At 36.1% G+C, this 14136-nt stretch overlaps 1 non-coding gene across 1 annotated transcript; it reads right to left on the bottom strand.

The window, feature by feature from the left end:
- Positions 1–1645: 1645 nt before the first annotated feature.
- LOC136216010 (small nucleolar RNA R71) lies at positions 1646–1752 on the bottom strand. Its single transcript, XR_010683008.1, has one exon. It is a non-coding gene; the product is annotated as a small nucleolar RNA R71 (small nucleolar RNA).
- Between the last annotated feature and the right edge of the window lie 12384 nt (positions 1753–14136).

Here is a 14136-nt window from a genome sequence, read left to right as displayed (position 1 = left end):
AAACACATTTCGAGAGTTAGAAATTAGATTCTGTACAAAACAAGATGAGGTACACATATTGTTTATAGTTTAATTACAACTCAGTAACGTTTAGACATTGTTCCAGTTTTAGTTTGCATCATGGTAGTGGCCGACCGAATCCCTATTACGAAGTTACAGCGAGAAGATTGAGTAGAGTGTTCGCCCCTGAGCCTGACAACCTCTTAGGAAACCCAAGGAAGCGGAACCGATCAAGCCCTTCACTTGCACGCCCTCGAAGAACTCGATGCTCCTTGTTCTCTGTAAACTTGTATCAATTTATATTTCATCTAATAAAGTCCTTTCTATTCGACAAATCGTTATGCATCACTTATGGTAACCAATCCAATATAAGTGAGGCTGGTGTTTTCATTAATATGCACTTGAATTCAAAATCATTACAAGGAAACTTTGTTGAACACTTAGGCAAATTATCATCTCGAAAGAGTTTTAATTTGAGTAAGGGCAACTATCCCGAAAGGGTTTTGTCGCGTTCAAAGCCAATTAATTAGAGGTTCCGTCATTTATTTCATCATCATAATTGATACAAAGTTTAAGTTGTTTTCTTTGCTTAATGCAAATGAATAAATTCATTCGTTTTTCTAAAAAGTTCTAAATGTTCCTGTTTTGTAAAATTCATCCTTAAAATCAGAAGACCTTTCTAACAATCGATTTATTCTAAATATAAAATCTTATTCCAGCATTTTCAAATACTCAAAGTTCACAAATTCAATTAAACAAATTTCCTAAATTCAATTAAACCAATTTTCACTTTTCATTTACATTTAATAGTAAATCTAAGTAGTTCGAAATTAACAGATTCAAAAAATAAGTTTTTTCGTTAAAAAACGTATCCCTGTGGGATCGATATTTTTATTACTACAAGCGAAACCGTGCACTTGCGGAAATCGCTCAACAAGTTTTTGGCGCCGTTGCCGGGGATACGCCAAATTTTTTGACAAAATTTTTATTTTTCGTATTTTATTTTCGAATATAGGTTTATACATTATTTTTATACAATTTTTATATTTTATTTATTTTCAGTTATATAACATACTTGTTTTCAATTTTGTTTTGAAGGTAGTTTGACTCGTGTAACAATTTCAAGTTCATGCGCAGTTTGCGAAATTCGGGCACGCCACCAGATCCTTTAGATCCAGAAATTGAAAGAACACTTAAGAAAAACAAGAAAAACAACAAAAACAAAGACAAAACACCCTTAAAAACCAAAGTAAACCAGCCAGAGATTATGGCCGATCCACCGATACTTATGGATTATGCTAGGCCAGGAATGGCCGGTGTAACTAATAGTGTAGTTAGACCCCGTATAAACGCAAATCAATTTGAAATTAAGCCTGCTTTGCTTAATATGTTGCAAAACAACGTAACGTTTTATGGACTACCTAACGAAAACCCTAATGCACCTTTGACAAATTTCTTAGAAATTTGTGACACTTTTAAAATTACTGATGTAACAGCCGAAGCAATCAAACTTCGCCTCTTTCCTTTCACTTTGAAGGATAAGGCAAAAATTTGGTTAACTTCTATGCCTGCTGCAACATTTGAAACTTGGGACCAATTAGCCCAAGCATTTTTACAAAAATATTTTCCCTTAGCAAAAACCGCAAGAGTCATCAAAGAGTTGACATCTTTTACACAAAATGATAATGAAACTCTTTATGAAGCTTGGGAACGTTTTAAAGAACTTCAACGTTTATGCCCACACCACCAACTGCCAAATGCACTTTTAATGCAGACATTCTATAATGGATTAAATCCTACAACTATAGGTTCATTAGATGCTATGTCTGGAGGGTTATTTATGAAGAAGACGTCTGCCCAAGCAAGAGAACTTTTGGAAGAAATGGCAATCAACAGCAGTATGTGGCCCGCCGAGCGTGGCCATATACCGACGGCGAAACCATCATCCTCAGGTACATCATCAGTTAAAGGTATAATGAATCTTGATCCTGTAGCAATGTTACAAGCCCAATTTTCTGCCTTATCGCCCAAAATTGATAAATTTATGGCACCGTGTGATCCTAATGATCCAATCCAGAGAGACATTGATTACGAAGGTATGAATGAGATAGAACAGGTAAATTTTGTCCAAGGACAAAACCAAACTACTAATCCTTATTCTAATACTTATAATCCTGGATGGAGAAATCATCCTAACTTTAACTGGAAAGATGGTAATAATAATAATAATGCAAATGCTAATCAATATCGGATAAATAATTATCAAAATCAAACAAGAGATACGATTAGCACTTTATCTTCAAAAATCGACAAATTTATTGATGCTATGAATGGAAAGGTAAGTAATCAAGACGATGGTTTTAAACGGATCGAAAATAAATTCGATCAGCTTATCAAAAACCAATCATCTAGCATCCATAATTTGGAGGTTCAAATTGGACAACTTGCTAAATCAATTCCATCCCGCAAAGAGGGAAGTCTTCCCAGCCAAACGGAAGAAAATCCGAAAGAGCATGTTAAGGCTATCACTCTTCGCTCAGGAAAAAATTACATAGGTCCGGAAATGCCCGGAAATTCAACTTTACCTGGAAATGATTTACCAAAATCCAAAGAAGATACATTAAAACAAAAAGATACAAAAATTGACTCTAATCCGAAACCTTTTGTACCAAAACCACCTTTTCCACACATGGTCCGAAATAAGGACCATGATAAACAACTTTTTATCATTTTTAGATAAACTTAAAAATTTGCATATAAATTTAACATTCATGGATGCAATTACGCAAATTCCTAACTATGGAAAATTCTTGAAAGATTTAATCTCAAAAAAGATTAGTTGGGAAGGAATTTCATCCATTTCACTTTCTGAAGAATGTAGTTCGATAGTATCAAGCAAATTACCTACTAAACTCAAAGATCCCGGATGCTTTACCATTCCGTGTACTTTGGGAAATATGGAATTCCCAAGTTGTCTTTGTGATTTAGGAGCTAGTATAAACTTGATGCCGTTGTCTATTTTTGAGAAATTAGGTTTAGAAGAAGACATCAAGCGTACCAATATGGTTTTGCAATTAGCGGATCAATCCACTAAAAGACCATATGATATAATTGAAGACGTTTTGGTGAAAGTTGACAAATTTATTTTTCCTACTGACTTTGTTATCTTAGATTTTGCTTATGATGCTAATTGTCCGGTAATCTTTGGTAGACCATTCATGAACACGGGACGTGCTCTAGTTGATGTGTCGGAAGGAAAAGTAGTTTTAAGAATAGGTGACGATAAGATCGAGTTCGATATGAATCAAGCAATGAAATATCCTATGGAGGATTTCGCTTGTATGAAGCTTGATTTAGTTGAAGAATGTGTTAATGAAATTGTTCAAAGAGAAGAAATAATGGAACCTATAATGGGTGAAGAATTAGAAGATAAGGACCCAGAGCCTTTGATTCGAGAAGATGGACCAGTTCCGCCTTCAGTCGTAATTCCACCTAAATTAGAACTTAAAGAGTTACCAAACCATTTGAGGTACAACAAAGAATATTGGGCTAGTAGGGAACTTAACAAAATTTATTACGAAAATATTTCCGAAATAGGAACTAATTTCGTAACAAGATTTCCTGACATATAAATCATTTCATTTTTCTAATAGTTAGTTTTTATTATTTTTTTTTGTTTTGTTTAGATTATATCATTTTATATTAGAATTTTAGATATAGAAAAATATATACAAGTCATGATTTTAATTAATTTTTAGGAATTTAATGAGAATTAGAAGAAATTCAGTGATTCTCAGTTGAGAATTTGAAATTCTCAGTTGAGGATTCACATATATAGAATTCTTAAGGAGGTAAGAAATTTCTGAACTTATAGAGAATTTAAAATTCTCAGTTGAGAATTTGGGTATAATTAGTAGCCAGGAAAATTTCTGGACTTGTGGAGGATTTCAGATTCTCAGTTGAGAATTCTGATTTCAAATTGAAAGGAAAATTTCTGAACTTACCGAGGATGAGGATTCTCGGTAGAGGATCAGAAATTTGGAGTTTTGACAACTGATTTCCGCAAGGAAATCAGCGTGTCGCGACCGCAGGTCAGCATCCTCGGTCGCGACATGGGGAAATTATGCAAAAATTGACCATTTTTCCAGCAGATGCAACTCTTCAGAAACGAAGCATTAAGTTTCTTCATTTCTAAAAGGGTTGTTTCATGCCTTTTCATTTCAAAAACAACACCTCTTTTCGTCCTAGGATTTTATAAATAGGTTCTAGAGGTTCAGTTTTCTGTCACTTTCTTTTCATCTCTATCAGAACAATTCTCTGATTTTCTTACCATTCAACAACCCAGAAATTAAGTTCAGAACCTTTCTTCCTTAATCATTCCAAACACCATGACTTCCTCAAACACTTCATCTAAGAAAGTTATTGCTTCACGCAATAAGCATGTTGATATATCAGAGCGTTACGGATGTAACTTTCCTATTTTCAATCATGATGAGGGAAGGCGCTTCTTGAAGCTTCGATACACATTCTTTGTCGGAATGCTATACATGGATGACTTTCTTAACGATCAGTTGGGAATTAAAGAAGATATGAGTCGCTACATGGAACGTTTAGGATGGACCAGATTTGTTGATATGAAGTTTCCTATAATTGGAGACTGGATATTAGAGTTCTTCTGTACGGTTCGCTTTGTTAACAAGCGTCGGGTGCGTCTTAGTTTTCATCGGGATGGCAAAACTTTCACTTTTGGATATCCTGAATTGCATGCTTGGTTTGGTTTTCCCTTGAAGGATACTACCAAACGTCATCATGGAAGAGATATGACGTCCACTGATATTTGGCGAATGCTCACCGGCATCTGGCCTTTCCACCCAAAACTTGCCTATAATAAGTCTTTCTATTCCAACTCTATGCTATATTTGCATAAGTTTCTGAGTCACAGCCTGTTCGGTCGCACGTTCAGTAGTGTCGTCCAAGAATCTGATCTTTATGTCCTTGGTGATATATTTCAAGGCAACGTGGTTGATTCTTCAAAAATTCTGATGGAGGGTCTTGTTGCCGCATCTAGATCCAAGGCTAAGAAGGTTGGATTCGGGAATATTGTATGTGGAATAATTCTAGGGACCAAGGGAAGTATTTCTGTTCCTTGGAGTGATGCTGAATCTTTCCCAATGCTAGACTATGAGTTTTTAGAATATGAAGGTCTAGTGAAACGAGTATTTCGATCAGGACCCAATTTTCTTTCTGCACAAGAACGTCAAGCCTTCGTGCAGTTGAAAATAGAACGCTATAGGGCTACGAAAATCCCGATTGAAAGGGACGAATTTTTAGCATAGCTTTTGTTTCGTTTGTTTGTAAATATGTTTCTATTCAATAAAAATCTTTCTCTTTTGCATTATTTCCTGTTTTTGATTATTTGGTTAAACTAACATTTAATTCCATAATTCTAAACTAATGCACTTATTAAATGCAAACTTAATCCATTCATTACTAATTAAATGATTAATAACTAAGTTTCAATTCCTTAAATAAAGATTCATTTAACTTACATTAATACATGCACATAAATGCTTCAATTAATTTTAGTTCCAAACCTTTCCTATTCTTAATTTAACATCCATTAATTAAAGCATTTTTCATTTATTTTTCCATTAATAAGGATACACCTTTGGTTTTCCTTATCATTTAATGTTTTATATTTATGTTTTTAAGTACAGATAACATTTTTAAGGAGTTCAGGATAGGATTTATCAAGAAAATGCACGAAATGAAGTTAATATGCAGAATTTGGGTAGCCACGAGGTGATCCGCGGCCGAGAATTAATGGATTCTCGGTAACTTCAGCAAATTTACTCCAAATTCAGACAAAAAATTCGCTGCCAAACGCGATTCGCGGCCGCGAATGGTGTATTTCTCGGTAACTTCAGCAAATTCCCACAACAATTCAAAGAAAAAATTGGTTGAAAAACGCGATCCGCGGCCGCAGATACACATCCACGACCGCGACACGCGTGTTAAAGGCAACTCCAAGTCCGGATTTTTGGCCTAATTTTCAACCTTTTTCCTATTCAACCTCTACATATTACTCTTCCTATTCCTCCTCTACTTACACCTCTTCCTATTCCAACTATACTCATTACTCTTCCTATTCCTACTCTACCTATTAAACTTCCTCTTCAAACCCTATATATATACCTATTCCTTACACAAACCTTACACCACCTCCAATTTTAACCAATTCCCTACTCTTACCTCTTCCCAATACTTCACTTTTACTCTTCCCAATTTCATCATTACCCTTTTTAATCACTTACCCCTTTTCAATTCAAGTCTACATACAACACTTCTACTTCATCTTCAACCTCAAGCTTTTCTCTCTTTTCATCTTTTTCTCTAAACCCTAAACACCATAACCATGCCTAGAGCAAAGCGTGTTGGACACAAGCCGGCTGTCACTGAGGCTAATCGCCTAAGGATTAGTTGCGGGGCTTATTTCGACATTCATTCTGAAGAAGAAGTTGGACGTTTCAAGCACTTTTCAAACGCTAATCGTAAGTTCGTGGATATGCAGTTTCTTGACTTTGATTCGGTAAGGAAGTTGAACTTCACTACACAAATTACTGCTTTTATTGAAACTTTGGGATGGGAAACTTTTGCTTCTATGCGTTTTCCACAAATTCAAGAGTATATGGTTGAATTTTTGGTTACTTTGACGATGAACAAAAAGAGGACTGAAATTTCTTTTCGGAATAATGGTGTCACCTATACCGTTGATTATGAAGTTATGGGTAACATGTTTGGTTTCCCTACTAGTGATTTTTATGATAAGCCTCGAGATTTTGACAATAACTCTTTTTGGCAAACTCTTTCCGACCAAACTTCTTTTGATTCTAAAAACACTTCAAGCAAATTGATTAAGAACAATTGTGTGTTTTTCTTTCACAAATATTTGAGTTTTTCACTTTTTGGTCGTGTTGAGAGTTCGAAGATTCAAGTCCGGGATTTGTTTGTTTGGGATTGTTTGTTCAAGGGTTTACGGGTTGATAGCATTGGAATGATTTTTGACAATTTATATCGTGCTTCGAGGGCTCATACCACTCAAGTCCCTCTCGGTAATTTCATAACCGCTATTGTTTTGGGAGCACGGGATGAATTGTCTATTTTTGATATGTCCACCTACCATGGATATGTTCCGGTTTTGGACATTGCGGCTCTTGAGCGGGCTCATTTGTTGGTTTTTGCGGCTCCTCCGGTTTTTATTTCTTATGCTACTCGTATTGCTCATCTTCGTGGCACTATAGGTGGAGGTGCTTCTAGTTCTCATAATGTAGGTACCGAAGAAGAAGGAGCGGAGGACGGAGCGGAAGATGCCCCACAAGCCCAAGCAACACAAGATAATGATCCGGTGGATTTAAGGAGAATTTTGAACCAAATCAATGCCAATAATAGACAAATGAATTTAAGAATTGATGATTTGGTGGAGAACAACATGGTGATGAATGACAACCTCAATTCTTTGAGGCGTGCGCATAGATCGACTCGGTATCGGATGCTTTCGTTTTTCCGACGCCGAAATGTGGAAACTTCACCAACACCTCCGAATTCCCCGCCGCATGCTTAGGTTTTATCTTTTATTTTTATCTTATCTTGTTTTCATTTCAGTTTCGTACATTTTTATTTTCTTATGTTTCGTACAATTTCAGTTTTAATTTAATTTTATGATGCTTGTTTTCTTTGCTATATCTTTCATTTCTTTCCGTTTGTTTTATCTTTAACGTTTTATCTCCATTTTTGCACCAATGAGGACATGGTCCAATTTAATTGTGGGAGGAGATATATACATATATCATTTTTATACAAACGAATGAATGAACGAATGTATGCAAATGAATGAATGAATGTATGCAACATTTGTTTTCAATCGTTACTAAACTTTTAAGTATATTGCAACAAATGAAAAAATTAACATTTTTTATGAAATATCATTTTTACATTTATAAATTAATCATAAGTTAAAATTTTTATGATTATTTTTAGGTTATCATTATCGATAGAAATAAATATTTCTATACGGGTAATATTTTTCAAAATTTTCACAAATCTTCGACACGATTTTAAGTAAAAATTGTCTCGAGTAAATGTATTTAAGTAAAAATTCTTTATTTTCAATCTCTATTTCATATCATGAAATTCATGATATAATAAATCTTATTTTAAATTTTCAATTAGGTTTATAGGCATTAAATTAAACTAACAATTTTTAGCTCGGTTTTGATTGTCTTACATTAACACCAATTGAAGTTTTTAAGGAAACTATAGCCATAATACATGTTGAATTTTAAGTCAATATAGGATGAATGTGCTAATTTTCTTTTTCCCAAGTTATAATCAATAAATCGTATTCTTAACTTTTGGCCACGATTGAGACCAACCTTATCACAGTCGAGGTATGAAAGGGAAGAAATTAATAAATAAAGCGTACTTTTGGCCACGGTTGCGACCACCCTTATCACAATCGAGGTATGAAAGGAACATTTAAATAATAAAAAAATTAAAAAATTAAGCGTGTTTAAAGTTTAAAGTAACGATTGCGTCCACCCATGGCATGGTCGGTACCTCTTAAGCGAACAAAAAACAAATGCATATAAAGTTACGATCGAGACCACCCTTATCACGGGCGTAACTAAGCAAATAAATTAAACTTAATACTCATATATAATAATTCAAGTTTGGGAAAGGAAATTTGGTGCTTTGAAATGCCTTGAGATGAAAGACTCAATAACATGCGTGCTTACATCGTCCCGAATACTTCAATTTAAACATTGAAATACAAGACGAATGATATATCGTACTTATACTAAGTTAGTTTGATATTTTGCGTATAAATTTGCCATGCAAAGTTAGTCTTTTCGGCTTATCACAAAGATATATGTTTTATTTTCATAAAGAGATTAGTTAAGGAATAAATTCAGTGAAATTTTGCTCGGGACTAGCAAAAGATTAAGTGTGGAGATTTGTTAAGCCCAAAATATACCTAAAATATCATTAACATTTACATCATTTTTATTACAAATTCGTGTTATTTATATCTGTTTAGATTACTTTTACTCTCGAATATCTTTCTTTCTTGCAAGGTACCTAAATATTTGGTAAAATCCAAATAGGAACGAAAAAGGATATAAAACAGAAGAAAAACCCTACAAAAGGAGTCAAAGACGACGTAAATCGAAAGCGCCAAGTCGAAGACACGAATGAAAGCTAAGAAGTGAGAAAAATCACCGGGCCGCGACAGTGGATCCTCAACCCGCGGCCGCGACACGCGTGGTATAGCTATTTCTCCCCTTCGTTCGAAGCTCAACTCAATGCTACGTCATTCACGGCCGCGGATTACCATCCTCGGTAAGTGCAGAAAATTTACAAAGAGCATTTAACACATGCTGAAAATCCAAAAAACGCGTTCGTTCAAGTGGATAAAGACGTCCTTTCACAACGGACACGACTCTTAACCAACGGATACATCACTTCAAACACAACCCTTCAACATCTATAAATAAAGAGTTGATGTTGAGAAAAAGTGCAGTGAAATGTTATAATATAGATATAGAATCAGAGCGTAGAACTTATGTCGAAGTTCTAAGTAAACACATTTCGAGAGTTAGAAATTAGATTCTGTACAAAACAAGATGAGGTACACATATTGTTTATAGTTTAATTACAACTCAGTAGCGTTTAGACATTGTTCCAGTTTTAGTTTGCATCATGGTAGTGGCCGACCGAATCCCTATTACGAAGTTACAGCGAGAAGATTGAGTAGAGTGTTCGCCCCTGAGCCTGACAACCTCTTAGGAAACCCAAGGAAGCGGAACCGATCAAGCCCTTCACTTGCACGCCCTCGAAGAACTCGATGCTCCTTGTTCTCTGTAAACTTGTATCAATTTATATTTCATCTAATAAAGTCCGTTCTATTCGACAAATCGTTATGCAGCACTTATGGTAACCAATCCAATATAAGTGAGGCTGGTGTTTTCATTAATATGCACTTGAATTCAAAATCATTACAAGGAAACTTTGTTGAACACTTAGGCAAATTATCATCTCGAAAGAGTTTTAATTTGAGTAAGGGCAACTATCCCGAAAGGGTTTTGTCGCGTTCAAAGCCAATTAATTAGAGGTTCTGTCATTTATTTCATCATCATAATTGATACAAAGTTTAAGTTGTTTTCTTTGCTTAATGCAAATGAATAAATTCATTCGTTTTTCTAAAAAGTTCTAAATGTTCCTGTTTTCTAAAATTCATCCTTAAAATCAGAAGACCTTTCTAACAATCGATTTATTCTAAATATAAAATCTTATTCCAGCATTTTCAAATACTCAAAGTTCACAAATTCAATTAAACAAATTTCCTAAATTCAATTAAACCAATTTTCACTTTTCATTTACATTTAATAGTAAATCTAACTAGTTCGAAATTAACAGATTCAAAAAATAAGTTTTTTCGTTAAAAAACGTATCCCTGTGGGATCGATATTTTTATTACTACAAGCGAAACCGTGCACTTGCGGAAATCGCTCAACAGTAGCAAGGATGAAACATTTGAGATGTTCACAACATTGATTAAAAAGCTTGAAAATGACAAAGACCTAAGAGTAGCTCATATTAGAAGTGATAATGGCGGAGAATTCAAAAACCAACAGTTTGATGAATTCTGTGAAGTCAGTGGCATTGACCATAACTTCTCTGCTCTTAGAACACCTCAACAAAATGGGGTTGTTGAAAGGAAGAACAGAACAATTGTCGAAATTGCTAGGACAATGCTGAGCGAAAATAGGCTTACAAAGTATTTCTGGGGTGAAGCTGTCCACACAACATACTATATACTCAATAGGGCTTTAGTTAGACCTATTCTTAAGAAAATCCCATATGAACTTTGGAAAGGACGGAAGCCCAATATTGGCTACTTTCGTGCCTTTGGGTGTAAATGCTTTATACTCAACACAAAAGATAACCTTGCTAAATTTGATGCTAAAGCTGACGAAGCAATCTTTCTCGGATACTCAACTAACAGTAAAGCATATAGGGTGTATAACAAACGAACTCAAGTTGTAGAAGAGTCTGTCCATATCGAGTTCGATGAAACTGACCCTGCAGGAAAGACAATTCAATCTACCGAAGAAGAACCAAGCTCAACTTCTGCTGACCAAATTCCAGCCGTTGAGTCATCAGTACAAGGGCTGACCAAAGGTAAACACGAAACAGACATTACCTTCACTGACCAATCTACTCCTGCAGATATTGTAGAAACACCTATTCCAGACAACTCAACATTACCCAAAGAAATAAAAATTCCAAGAGGACATTCGGAGAAGTCCATTCTTGATGCTGCTGACAACAAGCTAATGACAAGAGATCAGTTTAGAAAATATCTCAGCAATGTTGCATTCGTCTCAGTTCATGAGCCAAAGAATTTTGCTGAAGCTGAGCACGACGAACATTGGATCAATGCTATGCAAGAGGAGCTTGATCAGTTCAAAAGAAATGAGGAATGGGATTTAGTACCAAAACCTAGGAATCAAAAGACCATAGGAACTAAGTGGGTCTTTAGAAATAAGCTAGATAAGCAAGGCAATGTAGTTAGAAACAAAGCCCGACTTGTAGCCCAAGGCTATAGTCAGCAAGAGGGCATTGACTATGGTGAGACCTTTGCTCCCGTTGCTAGGTTAGAGGCTATACGTATACGGTGTGCATATGTTAGTTTCATGAATTTCAAACTATATCAAATGGATGTCAAAAGTGCTTTTCTTAATGGATTTATAAACGAAGAGGTATATGTTAGTCAACCTCTTGGGTTTGAAGATCCAAAGTGTCCAAACCATGTTTATAAACTCAAGAAGGCCTTGTACGGCCTGAAACAAGCACCTCGTGCTTGGTATGAGAGGTTGACCAATTTCCTGCTGACCAGGAACTATGTCAAAGGCAAAGCTGACACAACCTTATTCATTAAGAAGAAGGGTAAAAATACCCTGCTTGCACAAATTTACGTAGATGATATAATATTTGGTGCTACTGACGAATCTATGTGCAAAGAATTTAGTAAACAGATGCAAACTGAGTTCGAAATGTCTATGATGGGCGAACTCAACTTCTTCTTTGGCCTTCAAATCAAGTAAGGGAAGAATGGCGTCTTCATTAGTCAGTCTAAGTACGCCAAAGAAATGTTAAAGAAATTCGATATGGAAGATTGTAAGCCCATATCAACCCCAATGGGTACTGATACTGTCCTGTGCACGGATGAGAAAGGTAAGTCAGTATACAATAAGTTATATCGAGGTATGATTGGCTCACTACTCTATCTTACTGCTAGTAGACCTGATATTCAGTACTCAGTATGCTATTGCGCTAGATACCAAGCTGACCCCTAGAGAATCACACCTTATAGCTGTGAAAAGAATTTTTAGATATTTGCAGAGCTCAATTAATGCAGGTTTGTGGTATCCAAACTCAAATGACTTCACACTCATTGGATACACTGATGCTGACTACGTACGGGACAAGCTAGAGCGTAAGAGTACTTCTGGAGGATGTCACTTCCTTGGAAGCTGTCTAGTGTCTTAGTTCAACAAGAAGCAGTCATCAGTTGCCCTGTCTACAACTGAAGCTGAGTACATTGCTGCTGGAAGCTGTGTGGCCCAAGTCCTATGGATTAAGCAACAACTTGAGGATTACGGTGTCAAAACAGAAACAATTGAAGTCAAATGCGATAACAAAAGCGCTATTGACCTATCGAAAAATCCAATCCAATACAGCAGGATGAAGCATGTCAACATAAGGCATCACTTCATTAGAGATCATGTACTTAAATGTGAGATCAAGCTGACCTACATACCAACAGATGAACAGCTTGCGGATATCTTCACTAAGCCTCTGGCTCGTGAGCAATTCAGCATATTAAGGGAAGCTATCGGTATGTGTAATCCTGTTTAATAAATTCTTGATCAATACTGAGTGATTATACTATATGCCGAGTAGTTAATGCATGCTAAGTAACTTACTCAAACTGAGCTAAACTGAATAACATAGAATCACCTTATGCTGACTAGACATACATGCTAAGTGATTACTACAGGCTGAGTTACTTCTGTATGAAAATCTCTTCTACGTAAAACTGAGCACTCAGTATTTCAAACGTTTAGAATTCCAAATACTGAGTAAAATCCATTTAACATTAAATGCTAGCACACGCGCCATAAATAGCCACCTAGGATGACGTAATCGCAATAATTAAGAAAACAAATGCGCCGAACATGTCATAAATGCCAGATTATTGTCGTTTGATCATCTCGAGGTAAAACGGCTCCTCCAACGTTCCAGATCAACTCGACCCTCTATAAATAGTGGACGAATTCCCACTCACATCTCCTTACACTTTGAAATCCCTGGCAAATTGATTTCTATCTAAATCCCTAATCTTCAAATACTCTCAAAGAATCCCTAAAAATCATGTCGGATTCCCAAAACATCTCCGGAGCTGGTTATGACGAAAATCACTCCGATGAAAACCCTGCATCTTTTGCTCAGCAGGAATACGACGAAACCCCCACCAAGTCTCAAGGACAAGGTCAGCATGACCAAACTCCGAGCAAGAGCCCCCAAGCTGACCTCGCAACCTCTTCGAAAAGGAAGAAGAAGAAGGAAAAGAAAGAACCAGAAAGAACCTATTCTCCAGTTTTCGGCAGCGTTAGGGGATGGAAAATTGATCGCTCCCGTTGGTTCTCTAAAGGGTTTGTCGAAGCTGAAAAGCCCTTCTGCGAATGGATCTCTAAGGATGGTTGGACTGGGTTATTCTCTATCCGTGAAGCCACATGGAATTCTATGCCAACTTGCAAGCTGCTAACGATAACAGTGACTACATGGTCACTGAGGTCAAAGGGAAGAGGATCTTTGTTAACCCTCCTTATCTCGCTACACTACTAAATCTAAAGAACGAAGGAGCCGAACTCAGAACCACAAACGATTCCGGTAAAATCGACTACCCCGTTGGATTTTGCAAACCGAAGGAGCACAAGGGAGAAATAGCCAGTACGTGTATGGGTCAAAATCAAAATATGGCTCACTACATTCTGACCAACTTCATCTACC

Source organism: Euphorbia lathyris, chromosome 1, assembly GCF_963576675.1.
Source record: "Euphorbia lathyris chromosome 1, ddEupLath1.1, whole genome shotgun sequence".
NCBI classification, from domain to species: Eukaryota; Viridiplantae; Streptophyta; class Magnoliopsida; order Malpighiales; family Euphorbiaceae; genus Euphorbia; species Euphorbia lathyris.
This window is presented reverse-complemented; position numbering and strand designations above follow the sequence as displayed.